General features: G+C 30.3%; 1 long non-coding RNA gene across 5 annotated transcripts in view; it reads right to left on the reverse strand.

The window, feature by feature from the left end:
• Positions 1 to 390: 390 nt before the first annotated feature.
• LOC147816027 (uncharacterized) overlaps positions 391 to 16,449 on the reverse strand; it is a 50,352-nt gene continuing 34,293 nt past the window's right edge. For 3 of the 5 annotated variants that reach the window (XR_015431593.1, XR_015431592.1, XR_015431591.1), the window contains 4 exons: positions 15,814 to 15,869; positions 11,906 to 11,965; positions 8,714 to 8,773; positions 391 to 797 (listed from right to left, as the gene is read on the reverse strand). This is a non-coding gene — a long non-coding RNA (uncharacterized LOC147816027). Of the gene's footprint in view, positions 798 to 7,225; positions 7,646 to 8,713; positions 8,774 to 11,905; positions 11,966 to 15,813; positions 15,870 to 16,449 lie in introns of those variants that run through there. The other 2 variants (XR_015431590.1, XR_015431589.1) reach the window with 2 other exon arrangements.

Raw genomic sequence — 16,449 nt, forward strand, 5'->3', positions numbered from 1 at the left:
GTTGTCATATGACTTTTGTATTTTATGCACTTTATGTTCTTTACTTGGTTTTAATTAGTAGTTACCCGTATACCCTGAATTGGGGCAGGACGGGGTAAATATTTTCATCTCTTATCTAACTAAGCATGTTTACTTGTAATAAAGCAACAAAATGAGAAAGTGTAATTCAATTGAATTCTATCTTACAAAAATTATGTAAATTTTACTTTATAAAGCAATTAACTGAGATTTCGAAAAAGTTAAGATTCAGTTAAAAGTTTACGATATGAATTTTCAATTGTATTTTAGTTTCAAGAATATAACATTTGCGTTTTACTCTTATTTTTAGAACCTTATTTCATGCTTTTGGGGGTAAAGAAAGATACACAGACGCCATACATTTTAATTACATTTGCAAGAATCAGCTGTAAAATATTTGAAAAATAAATTTACATTTAAATAAGATAACTTAGCAGACTTAACATATTTCAGTCCTTTTTATGTATACACGAAAGATATGCGATTACTTCATCAAAAATAGTCTTCTTTCAACGAAACTTACTCGCTCAAATCTGTCCAGTGACTTGAATTGTTCGCCATCGTAACACTTGGAAATCCTTTCAGTTTCTCGAAGATCTTAAATTGTTCTTGCATAAATAGGAATACTTGCATAGGAGCCAATTTAAAGTACGATGGAGACTGTAACGAACACGACGAGGATGGTATAAGCTGAATCATAATGTACTATAATCTTCCAAATAGTTCTGCGACTTATCGATTTTAACAATCACTTCTACAAATCGATATCTTTTAAGATCCTGTAATGAAAAGTGCACTATTTAACCTCTTTATAACATGCTCTTACAAATTTTACTGTTAAACTATCAGTTCGAAATGTTTTTTTTTTAAAACTAAAACAATTCTTATTAAAGAGATGTAAATTCGTACTTTATTATTATTATTTTTTGTCCGACTGAATGTAGTGAAGAGCATTATTACGCTTGTTCAAAGATCTAACGATTTTTGTTTGTTTAACTAATTATTCACCAAATTTAATTAGATATATTTTTTCCTTATGCGTTGCATTTTCATGTTTTTAAACCTAACATTTAATCCTTTGCTCTATATTTTACTTGTTACTTTTCATTTAGCGGTACCTAGTTAATCTCTACTTTTAAGTTTTATATTTTTCGCGTTTACTTTTTTAATTTTTCTTCTGTGTTACTATTAGAGTATGATTTTCTTATGCATTACTATAACGCACTACACTTACTTTCATGCGCTATTGACTTTTATGTATTACTTTTTCGTTCACCTTACTTACCTTAAGAGTTACTTTTGTTTTTCTAATGAGTTACTTTTAATTATATAATGCGTTATTTTTTTTCCTTTTGATATTTGTAACTTTAACGAGTTTCCTTATTTTATTGTTCTTGCACATTACTTTTAATTTCGAGATTTGCTTCGTTTCACGCTTCACTTTCATTTATGCTTGACTTCAATGCGTTTTCATTTTTCAGACGTCACTTTTACTCGTTACATTCCTTATATTAGGCGGACCGGAAAGTAGTGTTTCGGGGCATTAAATATTCGTTAGTCTTAAAAAGCAATCCGTTTCATTTCGATCCGACATTGAAAGCTTGTTGCTAACGAGGGTGAATACTTTATTGATTAAAAAGAAAATCTTGATTATAAATATCAAATGCACCAAAACTACGTTACTTTCCAGTCCCCCTTATATTTTAGGCTCTAATTCTCTTAATACTTTACTTTCTCTTATAATTTTTACTCCTTACTTATCTTAACTTTTCTTATTTTAATCACCATTTACTGTACATTTTTTCCTCTCTTTTATTTTATACGTTACATTTACACTCTTACTTTTCGATGAGTTTTTTTCTTGTTTATTTTTTATGCGTAACTTTTCAGTTTTCCAATTTCTTTAAGCTTTTCATTTCTTTACGCTTTGCTTTCACGCGTTATCTAATTTTACGGATTATTTTTCTTTATTTGGTACTTTTTTCTTATAATATGCATTATAATTTACGAGATATGTTTCTTTATGAATTACTTTTATGCGATTTCTCATATACGATTTTTTACGCGTTGCTTTTCTCTATGCGAATGAGTTATTTTTACACATTATACATTTCATTGTTACGCGACTTTTAAACGTTATTACTTAACTTTGTTGCATGTTATAAAATTTTGTGAATTCTTTTTTTTTCATGCGTTACGTTTTTTCTGCATTATTTTTTACTTTCCTTCCGCATTACTTTAAGTGTTATTTAATTTTATGAATTACTTTTCTTTATGCGTTACATTTAGACATTAAATACTTTCACATGACTTTTCTTAAGTTTAAATTTACTTTTTTTATGTGTTATTTATACGCGTATACTTCTTCAAGCGTTAATTTTTATGCCTTATTTTACAAGATCTATGTATGCATTTTATCTTATGTGTTTCTTTTTATTTAGAGTTGCATTTACGCCTTGACTTTCTTTACTTTATTATGCCTTAATTTTAAGCGTTGCTCCTTTTCATTCTTTTCTCCACACTTTATATTTTGCGCGTTACTCTTCTTTATAGTTACGCATTTACTTTCCTTACGTGTCTCGTACTTTTACGCGTTATGATTTAATACGAATTAATTTTTTATTAAATTCGTAACATTTACTTTTCTTCTAAGTTACTTTTAAATTTAAGAGTTAATTCATTTTACGCGTTTTTTTCTTTATGCATTATTATTGTTTTCTTTTCTCATTACTTTTACGTGTTGCTTTTAATTATTTGCGCTATCCTTTACTCTACATTTTACTAGAATTTTTTTCCTTTATGACGCATATTTACACTTCTCGTCCTAAGTGTTACTTTTTGTCCATTTTTTTTAATTTAATTTTTAAACACTATCAACATTATATTTTATTTTTCTTATGTTTTATTTTTTCGCCTTTCCTCACGCATTTATTTTTCACACCCAAAAAGTTATGTTTAACTTTTACACTTTAGTGTAGTTAGCACGTTGCTTTTATAATTAACTTAAAACGTTTTTTCTTCTTCTTATATGTAAGACTATGGATTTCAATGAACAAGGTTCGAGTAAGAGTCAGAGATCACGAGTTCGAAAAACCTCTGAAGGAGGGAGTTCGAACATTTAAAAATAGTTTAAAGACAGAATTTGCATAGTATTAATTTTGAGTGTGTAAGTACCCTCATTATGCAAGTGTTACTTTGTATATATATATATAACAAATCAAGATTGGATTTGGAGTTTTGTTTCTTTTAATTTTCATGACTGTATGTTATTGAATTCGTTACCTCATGTTATGGAGAGGATTGTTTCTCCTTTATGATGTTTAAGTTAAGTTATGGTTTTTCTTGCTTAATAAAATTTATGATTAGTTAAAAGATGACTTTTTCATTATGCTTGCTGGGCATTTTCCACAACGCACTAAACTCTGCGAGCATTATACATGATTTTTACTTTTGTACGAATTGTTTTTAACTTATTTGCTTTTATTACGTGTTACTTTTGAGCACTGCATTTATTCGTTTCTACGTTTATTCTATTATAAAATTTACGCATTATTATATTTTAAGTTTTTTTACTTCGTGAATTACTTTTGTTTCATTTTCTTATGCAATACTTTGAAACATTGCTTTACTAGTTTACGCAATCCTTTACTGTACATTTTATGTTTTTTTTTCTCCTTTATGCACTAGATTTAAGTTTCTCCTTTTCTTAAGCGCTAATTTTTCACGCTTACTTTCTATGAATTATGTTTATACGTTAAATTTGTTTTTTTTTTTACTTAATTTACACACTATCTGCTTTATATTTTCTTTTCTTATGAGCTATTTTTAATTTTCTTATGCGTTAATTTTTGGTCTTTCCTTACGTATTTATTTTTCTTGCGCATAAAACGTTTTGTTTAGCTTTTACAATTAATTGTATTTTGCACGTCGCTTTGATACATTACTTAAAACGTATGTTTTTTTTTGCTTCTACATGACTTTTACTTTTCTTATGTGTTACTTTAGGGCCTACATTTATTCGTTTCGGCGTTTATTCTAATAATAAATTTACGCTTTCTTTTCTAAATGCATTGCTTTTGATTACTTTTCTTGCGCAGTACTTTTATTCATTTACGCTATACTTTACTGTACATTTTACGGGTCTTTAGAAGCTAACATTTACGCTTCTGATCTTCTTAAACGTTACTTTTTTATGCACTATTTTTACTCGTAAAATTTGTTTTTTACTTAATTAACACACTATCTACTTCATATATAATTTTTCTTAAGCGTTATTTTTTCGCCTTTCCTCACGCATTTATTTTATTTTATACACAAAAAGTTAAGTTTAACTTTTAAAATTTATTGTACTTTACACATTGTTTTTTTTTTCTTTACTTAAAGCGGTTTGTTTTTTGATACTTTACTTTTACGCATTGCTATAACTTCTGGATGGCTTTTACTTTAATGCGCCACATTTATACTTTTATTAAATTTCTTCGTTTTTTTATGCGCCACATTTACTCGTTTCTACGTTTATTTAATACTAAATTTTCTCCTTATTATAATTTACGTTTTTTTTTCTTTATGTTATACTTTTGTTTCCTTTTCTTATAATTAATTTTACGCATTGCTTTTATTTATATCGCTATCCTTTACCGTACATTTTACGTTTTTACGCCCTATATTTACGCTTCTCCTTTTCTAAAGCGTTTTATTTTCACGTTTACTTTTTTATGCATTATTTTCCCCGCTATATTTGTTCCTTTTTATTTAATTAACACAATATTTACTTTATATTTTATTTTTTTATGAGTTATTTTTTCGCCTAACTTCACGCATTTATTTTTCTTGCGCATAAAAAGTTATGCTTAATTTTACATTTTATTGTATTTTGGACATAGCTTTTATACTATACTCGAAGCGTTTTTTCTTCTTGTACATGGCTGACATTTTTATGCGCTGATTTTATTTCTTCGTTTTTTTATGCGCCACATTTACTCGTTTCTACGTTTATTTAATACTAAATTTACTCATTATAATTTGCGTTTTTTTTCTTTATGTTATACTTTTGTTTCCTTTTCTTATATTTAATTTTACGCATTGCTTTTATTTATATCGCTATCCTTTACCGTACATTTTACGTTTTTACGCCCTATATTTACGCTTCTCCTTTTCTAAAGCGTTTTATTTTCACGTTTACTTTTTTATGCATTATTTTTCCCGCTATATTTGTTCCTTTTTATTTAATTAACACAATATTTACTTTATATTTTATTTTTTATGAGTTATTTTTTCGCCTAACTTCACGCATTTATTTTTCTTGCGCATAAAAAGTTATGCTTAATTTTACATTTTATTGTATTTTGGACATAGCTTTTATACTATACTCGAAGCGTTTTTTCTTCTTGTACATGGCTGACATTTTTATGCGCTGATTTTATTTCTTCGTTTTTTTATGCGCCACATTTACTCGTTTCTACGTTTATTTAATACTAAATTTACTCCTTATTATAATTTACGTTTTTTTTCTCTTTATGTTATACTTTTGTTTCCTTTTCTTATATTTTATTTTGCGCATTGCTTTTATTTATATCGCTATCCTTTACCGTACATTTTACGTTTTTATTTTTTTACGCCCTATATTTACGCTTCTCCTTTTCTTAAGCGTTTTATTTTCACGTTTACATTTTTATGCATTATTTTTTCCGCTTTATTTGTTTTTTTTTATTTATTTAATTAACACAATATCTACTTTATATTTTATTTTTTTATGAGTTATTTTTTCGCCTGTCTTCACGCATTTATTGTATTTTGGGCGTAGCTTTTATACTATACTCGAAGCGTTTGTTCTTCTTGTACATGGCTGACATTTTTATGCGCTGATTTTATTTCTTCGTGTTTTTAAGCGCCACATTTACTCGTTTCTACGTTTATTTAATACTAAATTTACTCCTTATTATAATTTACGTTTTTTTTTTTTATGTTATACTTTTGTTTCCTTTTCTTATAATTAATTTTACGCATTGCTTTTATTTATATCGCTATCCTTTGCCGTACATTTTACGTTTTTACGCCCTATATTTACGCTTCTCCTTTTCTAAAGCGTTTTATTTTCACGTTTACTTTTTTATGCATTATTTTTCCCGCTATATTTGTTCCTCTTTATTTAATTAACACAATATTTACTTTATATTTTATTTTTTCGCCTGACTTCACGCATTTATTTTTCTTGCGCATAAAAAGTTATGCTTAATTTTACATTTTATTGTATTTTGGACATAGCTTTTATACTATACTCGAAGCGTTTTTTCTTCTTGTACATGGCTGACATTTTTATGCGCTGATTTTATTTCTTCGTTTTTTCATGCGCCATATTTACTCGTTTCTACGATTATTTAATACTAAATTTACTCCTTATTATAATTTACGTTTTTTTTTCTTTATGTTATACTTTTGTTTCCTTTTCTTATATTTAATTTTACGCATTGCTTTTATTTATATCGCTATCCTTTACCGTACATTTTACGTTTTTATTTTTATTACGCCCTATATTTACGCTTCTCCTTTTCTTAAGCGTTTTATTTTCACGTTAATTTTTTTATGCATTATATTTCCCGCTATATTTGTTTTTTTTTACTTAATTAGCACAATATCTACTTTATATTTTTATGCATTATTTTTCCCGCTATATTTGTTTTTTTTTTAACTTAATTAATACATTATCTGCCTTATTTTTCTTTTGAGTTATTTTTTCGCTTTCTTCATGCATTTATTTTTCTTTCGCATAAAATGTTAAGTTTAATTTTACCATTTATTGTATTTTGCGTGCTGCTTTTATATATTACTCAACTTTCGTTAAGATTTTAAATGCTTTCATCAGACAAATTAATTGTTTTTATTTACTTATATCGTGATTTTTTTTCCACAAAGGGAGTCCATGTTTTCAAAAATGGCCTTATCACGTTTAGAAGGCCTCAAATATTTTCTGGACGAAACTACTGTTTTTTGTTTTAATTCCGAAGAACTTGCTGTCTTATTGTTGAAAATGTTTTAATTCTTAGTGCAATTTCTTTTCAGTATACGAAGCTAATCACACCGGACAAAAAATTAGTCAACCTTAGTGAAATCATGAAAAACATCATTTTATAGCATGTAACACCAAACCAAATTGCGAGCCTAATTGCCAAGTAATCAAATTGCGAGGATGCTGATTTCGGCGTTTTACCTGTTGTTCCAACATGTCCCACAAATTTTCAATGGGGTTGAACTGGGGTAACTTTGCATGCCATACGAGATGCATTTGAGTGTCTGAGTGTTCGTTCATAAAATCAGTCACATATTCTTCCAGCCCTATGAACTTTGCTGTTGTCATCTTGAAAAATAGGGATGTCGGCACACTCTTTTCATAAAGATGTTGACTGAAAGGCATCATCTGATTATCCAGAATACTCAAACATGCTGGCTCGTGTTAGAGGCCTCCTTAGTGAGGGAGCCCCATCCATAATAAGAAAAACTCCCCCAAAACATGACAGACTCACCTTCTGCTTGAAACTGACCTTGTGCACAGTCAGGATATAATGCTTCATCCGCTCTCTGTTGCACTCGATGACATGCGTATTTTGATGTTGTTGTTGTTGTTAATTTACGTCGCACTAGAGCTGCACAATGGGCTATTGGCGACGATCTGGGAAACATCCCGGAGGATGATCCGAAGACATGCCATCACAATTTTGATCCACTGCGGAGGGGATGGCACCCCCGCTTCAGTAGCCCGACGACCTGCGCGCGAAGTCGAGTTCTTTACGGTAGCACAGTTTAACGAGGACCAATACCGTACACCCTCGGTCCCTACGCAGACTGATCCAAGTGGTCACCCACCCGCACACTGACCGTAGCCAGTGATGCTTGACTTCGGTGATCTGCTGGGAACCTTGTCTTAACGATCAGTCCACTACGGGACGCGATGGACTGATCGTTAAGACACGTTAAGTATTTTGAATAAAGGCAAAAACGTGATTCGTCATACTACAATTCATTCGGCCAGTCAGCAAGTGCCTTTGCGAACAATGGCCTTTTACAAGAGGTTCGACTCCAAATGTTCTAAGCATGCAGCTCCCGTCGCAATATTTTCTCACACTTGGACTGACAGTTTGGAATGGACCTTCATTTACTTACTGAAGCAATTTCTGTTGGGTTTGGAAGTGATTTTGATTGAGAAGTCACGAAACACGTCTCTGATCCCTTTCATGCAGGATCTTTTTCGTGACCGCATGTATTACGCCACTGCTTGTAGACACATTAGAAACCACACTGAATTGAAACAGAATTGAAAAACCAAAAAATCCAGCCACTTAATTCACTTTATGACCATGGGCATGGCCAAACACAATTGTTCCGTTTTGCCACTCTATTACATCCTTACACTTACCTATATTTACACATAATTTCAGCTTCAGAAAAAATATCTCGCTGATAGCTACTTGACTTTAATCGCGTTGAAGCAGTTGAGCACATTATTTGACCACTGCGTCGTCTAACGAAACCTAAAGATTCATGGCGGTGATTGGCACTTGGGTGACTAATTTTTTGTCCGGTGAGCTTATATTTTCTACTTTCTTTTTATTGCATTCTCTTTTTGTTTGCTTGAAAATTTATATCAATGCTGGATAGTATGAACGTGAAAATTATTAAGTTCATCTCTTATATTGCTTACCTTTAAAAAGCTAAGACGTCAAGTCTTGGTTGAATTTGTCTTTCATGAAGTTTTCAAAAGCTGAAAAAATATCACATATTGATTATTATTACATAAACACTTATGCAACATTATAGGAATATTTTTATTGCTTCGTAAGGACATAAAGGGGATGGTGGGTTTGTGATTTACTAATTTTATCAGACAAGTTTATGAGTCATGCTTACGTCATTTAAATCACTATCTTCTAAATTTTTCCTAAAAAATATCAGTTGAAATATCTTCAAATTATAAAAAGAAGTTTGAAAAAAGAAAAAAATTGGACAATAATTGCTGTTATGTGTTTCGGAAATTTAACATTAATTATGTGTTTCGGAATTTTAACAGAAAAACAGAAATAATGAATACTATTTATAAACTTTTATAAAACGAATTGAAATATCTACTAATTGTATTTTTTGAATAGTTACCTCGTTTTTTTGAATTCTAAAATTTGATTACTTTAGGAAGAGCTAAAATTAGAGCAAGATAGTGCTTTGTTTCTTTCTCACTTAAGCATAGGATGTGATTTGCTTATTTTCAGTGACACTAACAATGAAAAATATCAAGTCAAAAATTTTTATGTAAAAAAGTTAATATTGTAATAATTTCTTTCTATATTTCCCCCCTTGATAATTTTTAAGTAGTTTCCGCACTATTTCTTAACCTTATTATTTGAAAAAGGTGTCAAACATACAAAGGAAAGAACATTTCAGCTTTAGAAATTCTAATTTTTATCTACTCAATTATTCATTAAACTAAACAATACATTATCGTTTGTTTTCTCAGTTTGATCTTTATTAAAATATAAAAAACGAGAATGCTGCAGTGAATTATTCTCTCATATTTCAATGACTTCTTTATTATTCCAATAACATCGACTCTCTACGATGAGAAAAAAAATGACCGATTCCTTCACATACTTACAAAAAATTTCCATGAAGCCAAACATTACAGGTTTAAGACAATTCAATAACATTTTAATTTATTTTAACTCATTCAGTTTACTTAATATTTTCTTCAATCTCTTTACTTATTACTGAACTTTTATATACGGTTTTATATTTTCATATGTTTCACATTACTCTTCAGACTTTAAGCTAAATTTTGCACTTGACTTTATACTTTACATTATAGTTTATATTTCTCGTTTTACTTTACATTTTACACTTCACTTAATTTTACGCTTCACTTTATATCTTAAGCTGTAAATTATACTTCACGTTTTATTTGACCTTCTGCTTTAGTTTACTTTACTTTTCTCTTTATATTTTACTCTTTAACTTTATATTTTACACGTAATTTTAAACTTGGTTTAATCTTGGTCTTACATTAGTTTCAGTCAAAATTAGACTAGACTAGACAAAACTTAGTCTTTCATTATACTTTAATTTACACTATAATTTATACTCTATCGTTAACTTTCTACCTGACACTCTTCTATACTTTCTACCTGACACGCATCTTACTTTACATTTAACTCTACGCTTACATTTTAGTGTACACAATTTTCAAATTATACTTTCCGCTTTTTACTTTACGCTTTACTTTACTAGCTGTTTTCTTTACTTTACATTTTATGATTTAATTTATATACCACATTTTGTTTTACTTAATACTTTGTTTTAAACTAAGCTGTACTTTTTACTATATTATATTTTAGTGTCTTCTTTACTTTACACTTTCCTTTTTATTATATTTCAAAAATATAATATACTTTCTACCTTACGCTTTGCTTAATAGTTCAATATTTACTTTATTTAATTTTTTACACATTGCAGTTTTTTTAATATCTTCTGCTTTATATTATTCTCTATTTTATTTTATATTTAACGCGTTATTTTACACTTTTACTATATATTACGCGCTTTACTTGAGTTTACACTTTATTCGTTTTACGAGTTTCTTTATGTTTTACACATTACTTTACGATATACTTTCTACTATGCTTTACTTTTTTTTCTATATTTCCCTTTTTATTCTTTCAGATTTTTACCATCCCCTTTTTACTTTCATATTAGTTACTTACGCGTGACTCTTTTTTAAATTTATTTTTTGCTTCACTTTATATCTCACTCTTTACGTAACACTTTATCTAATACTTCATATATTACGCTTTAAATTTCCCTGATACTTCAAACTTTACTATTCTTTATTCTCTGTTACAATTGCTACTCAATGTATTAAGTATTACTTCATATTAAGCTTTCTTTTTACTTCATTAAATATTTTACACATTATATTTTCGCTTTACTTTATGTTTTATGCATTTATTGTATGCAATTTTTATTTAGCTCTTAATATTAAATTTTATTCTTTATTTAATTGTACGCTTAACTTCATACTTTGATTACGCATCATTTATTATTTAGACAATGTAGTAAGACATTTGCATCCGAAATTCATTGATTATTTTTCACGCAAAATTAACCCATATTCGAAGATACGACAAAATGACTTCTGCTTATTTATAAACAAGATTTTATCTTTATTTTTTATCGCATTTTAGGACAATTATGATAGTATTAAGTTCAATTAATTTTATTATTCGCTACATTGCAATTTATTTAGAAACAGCTTTATTTTAATTCGAGAATGAACCATTTTTTATCGAGACATTTCAATAAAACTTAAATTATTTAATACTACAGGGGATGAATCACGAAATGGTTTTATTATCATTATTAGAAAACCTTATTTCCCTATCACGACGCTAAAGTTACAATTGTTATTTATAATTCATTGATTAAAGTTTTTTAACCTATTTTTCTTAAGTCTACGTCAAGATATTAAATGCTTTCAGCAGAAAAAATAATTATTTTAATCTGCTTATATCATAATTATATCATAATTTATATCATAATTTATCATAATTATATCATAATTATATCCTCCCCTCCGCAAAATTATATCCTATCAGCTTATATCATAATTTAACATAATTAGAAAGCCTCATACATTTTCTTGACTAAAAAAACAGTTTTTTTATGTCGTCAATATATGTTGTCTTTCCAGATATGTGGCAAGTCTTAAATGTAATTTCTTTTATGTATACGAAATTATGTTCGCTATTAATATATATCTTTATAGCGTATTCTTTTTATTTATTTTTTTGAAAACTTATGTAAATGCCGGTTAATAAGAACATGAAGATTATATTTTGCATGAACTTACTTTTAATAATCTAAGACATCGACTCTTGGATGGATTTGTATACCATAGAGTGTCCAAAACCTGAAAAAACAGGACACATTGGTTAAAATTATATAAATATTTATGCAACACTATAGAAATCTTTCTATTTTATATTTTATTTTATAACCGTCGTTGAACAGCCGACTCAATTTTTGGGTTTACGAATACAAATATTCAATTCCATAGCCTCGTAATTTCGAACCCAATCCAGAAGACAAGGAAACTCCTATATCAAGTATTGGGAGAAATTTGCCTTGTTGGAAGACTCTGATGGAACAAACCTCCATTTGCGTTATATGGAGAGGAAGAACACGAGAACCTCCCACGGTTAGCCAGACGGCAAGGGGAATCTAACCCACGATCTGTCTACCACTGAGGATATATCACGTCAGCACAGTGGTTGGTGCAAGCGGGATGCGGAATTCGTATCGACCAGTCATCGCCGGGATCGAACCCCGGTTCATCTCACTGAAAGGCGAACGCTCTATCCCCTGACTCATCCCCGGCTTCATAGGGACCTTTCAAACTTTATGACATAAGAGGGATGTAGATTTGTGATTCACTTTCTTTTTTATGACAAGTAGCATGCGGGAAACGAGCAACGCCTTCGTAAGGCATTTAAATCACAATCAATTTTTAAATAATGGCAATCACGCAATATACAGAATCAACTATATATATATTTTTCTAAGAAGGATAAAATTGTTAGGATAGTTTTCGGTGTCCAATGTACAAATCGAATATTTGGTTTAGTGGTATAATATATAATAGGGAACAGTGCTTTAGCTATTCTTTTTCGCCAAAAAAAATCACAAAACCTATAAACTAGACAAGAACCTATACCACTTAAACATAAAATAACAAATTTGTATTTTATCGTCAAACGTCAGCCCACGATAAGTGACAAAATGGTTCTTGTCAAAATAAGTTTTAGATAACCTTTGACCTATAAAGCATTAGTTAATATTTTACCTTTAAACATTAGCTCAATTTATATTAAAGCCCGGCGTTGAACATTGAATTCACTACCAGTCTCAGCTACAATATCCGATCAAGCATTGGGACAAATTAGTCTTAGTGAAGAAAATTTTGATGGAATTAGCCAACATTTGCGTTACATGGAGAAGAAAACCACGAAAACCTCCAATGGTCAGCCCGGCGGCAAGTGTATAACATTAGCTCATTGCAGTAAGTCGTTAGTCTGTAAAAATGAGGGGAAATTTTATATCTTCCATAAGCATTGCTCGTTATCTTCCTCTCTCTTTGTCAGAAAAAATAAATTTAGAAGTTTTCGTTATATTTGTAAAAAGATAAAAATTTATGTAGCATGAAGTTGAAATTCTTAATAAAACTATCGGTCTTACAAAATACCGATCAATTCTATTTAGTAACTTAATCTCATCATAAAAACAATCTATTTTGTAAAATGTATGGGAAACAATTAGATTTCATATGAAGTAATTATTATTTCAAAAGGATTTTAAATTAAAAAAATGATTAATAAATTTAGTACCGTTGATTTGCATAATAAATATTCGTCTACTGGTATAATTTATATGTTTGAAAACAAATACTGTAAGAATTAGATTACATGAGCACTTTTATGACAAGTCTACGATAACCTAAGTTTGTCAGCTAAGCAAAACAAGTTATAGCTAACTTATGTTCTAAAAATCGCAAGCTAGAATTTTGCCTCCAAATGTCAGCGCATTGTACAAATTCGTTAACACACGTTAGCACCAAAAAGTAACGTAATCTCATCCAACAAAAGTAAGGAAAACTTTAGCTATTTTATAGCATAGAAACTAAATCTTGAATTTTGCAAAATTATCAAATAAAAAAGTTATGGTCAAAACATGCTTTAACTGATTCCTGATCAATAAACTACGCGTTGAAATTTCACCTCTACGCATTTGTCCCTTCATCGAAATCATAACATTAACGTAAAGATTTGTTAGCGACAAAATTATAAAAACAACAATTACAAAAACATCTGCAAAATTAGTTTTAACTAAAACAAATTTCAGCCAATTTATTATTCAGAAACTTCAATCTTGAATTTCGCGCTCAAATGTTTTCCCATTATAGAAAATTATAGGAATAATCCAAAAACAAGGTAGGTACTTATTTAACGCTGCACTAGAGCTGCATAATGGGCTATTGGCGACGGTCTGGGAAACATCCCTGAGAATGATCCGAAGACATGCCATCGCAATTTTGATCCTCTGCAGAAAGGGTGACTCCCCTGATTTGGTAGCTCAACGACGTGCACATGAAGTCGTGCACTCTTCGGTAGAACAGTTTAACGAGAACCGGTAGCGTGCCCCCTCAGTCCCTACGCAGGCTGATCAAAGTGGTCACCTACCTGCTTAGTGACCGCAGCCAGAGATGCTTGACTTCGGTGTTCTACTGGGACCCGTGTCTTTACGATCAGACCACAGAAGGATTCCGAAAACAATCAAAGCTAAGTTTACCTTAATTTTTATACCAAGAAGCAGTAAGTTTCTATTTTACCTCCAAAACTCACCCATTAAAAAAATTGTCATCCAGACGAAAATTTTCACTACAACGAAAGTCGATGGTCGTAAACTTGTGATCCGAACTACAGTTCGTTCACCAGGAGATGGCACTTAGTTCTACCTCATCGGATGGAGAGTTAATTTTCGCGTGGGAGTAAGAGGAGAAACATTACCGCGCTTGAAATTGAAACGACCCTTAAAGCGTGCCCAAACGCAAACATCGAATTCTTTTTCAGTCACCTAATTCGCTTTATCCTCTGCTATTATACGTTATTATTGTACTCTGCTATTATATCAAAAAGGTCAAACTATTCACTCGAAAGAGAGAAATATCATCAAATTTATGAAATATTAATGTGAAAAAAATGCACATAAAGATTGCGAAAGAAATATTTTTGTCATATTATCGCCAAATAGCAACCCTCTCCCAAAAAAAAAGCGAATTAGTATCGCCGGATACCACGCGAAGAAGGCGGAACCAAGTGCCAACTCCTGGAGTACAAACTATAAAAATAATGGGATTTTAGTGCCGCATGTTAACAATGCTCATAATTAGGGACAGAGTTAGAAATCTGAAGAGTGTAGGAACTGTCAGGGGGCTTACTTGTCGCACCTTTAAACCAAATTTACACATTATATAAATACAAGATGCATTTGAAATATTCATAACATATGTAAGTTATGATATATTAGTAAATTTGAGCATGAAATAATTTCAATTTTCTTTATAAGACATCGCTCATAATCTTTCTCAAACTCTGCCCGAAAAAGTGAGCAAATCCCTTTCTGACTTTAGATGCTTTCGTTATAATTGAACGGTCCGAAAATATATTGAAGTTCTAGAGCAGGGATGGCGAACCAATGGCACGCGTGACATTTATGACACGCGATACAATATTTTGGGCAAGCCACCCATCACAAAGTTTACTATGAAGCATATTAACATATAAATTAAAATTTAAAAAAAATTATTGACAAAAAAATTAACAATTAATGCCAAAAAAAAACATTTAATAACCATAAAAAAAAGCTAACAATAAATAACTAGCAAAACAATTTAACAGTCCTGTTTAAACTAACATGCGATCTAATATAAGTTATTTGTCATCTGATTTGCAACAACAGAAGTCACACTGATGTTACTTTAAGTTGAATTATGCGTATAACTGAGACATTGCAAAATGCCTTTTTTTCCATAGTATATAAAGAGTTTTGAGTTGATAGTATTCAGTATTATTACTTTCCCAATAATCACGAAGTCAAAATTATTTGATGGCACGTCTATGATCACATTAAATAATTTTTTAGAAAAAATGGCACGTTAGTGCAAAAAGGTTCGCCACCCCTGTTCTAGAGTATAATTCTTACCAGATCTATGACGAATCCCAAAATATTACTCTCCATTATAAAGACAGCATCATGTCCTATAAAATGCAAAGTAATCAATAAGATATGAATAAAATATCAGCCTTTTAAAATAATAATAAATTTGCAACACATATGAATATGTAGTCACTATTATTTATTTGTTCGAAGAAAAATTTCATTACAAAACTGCTATATGCGTTCAATTTTTTCCCCATACCTCTCAAAGTTAGCCCTCTAAACATAAGGATCAGTCGCCACCAGCCATAGGGAAATTGAATATATAAAATATGGCGATGGAACGAATGCCTGCCCCTGGAGCTTTTTTTCGCCAAAATTGCGCCATGTGCTCCAAAATCAATGATTTCGACTTCTCGTAATAACGCAAGAGAGATGCTATTTTCACCGAAATTTTCATTCCAAGCTATCTTGTTGGTTTTGTATCTAATGCAAAGTGCGTATACCAGAAAGCCTGCTGGGTGAAACTAAACGAATTTTAAAGCACAGGGAGCCATCTGTGATCAAGAATGCGACTTCAGACACACACATCGAAGCCCGCTCGAAGGGTGGATCCATTCATACATCTACTGATCATAATTTTGACCTGAACCAGAGAACTATATTTCCAATTCAGTTCCT

The sequence above is a fragment of the Parasteatoda tepidariorum genome, chromosome 2 (genome assembly GCF_982258835.1).
Source record: "Parasteatoda tepidariorum strain Cologne lab strain chromosome 2, Ptep-v5.0, whole genome shotgun sequence".
NCBI classification, from domain to species: Eukaryota; Metazoa; Arthropoda; class Arachnida; order Araneae; family Theridiidae; genus Parasteatoda; species Parasteatoda tepidariorum.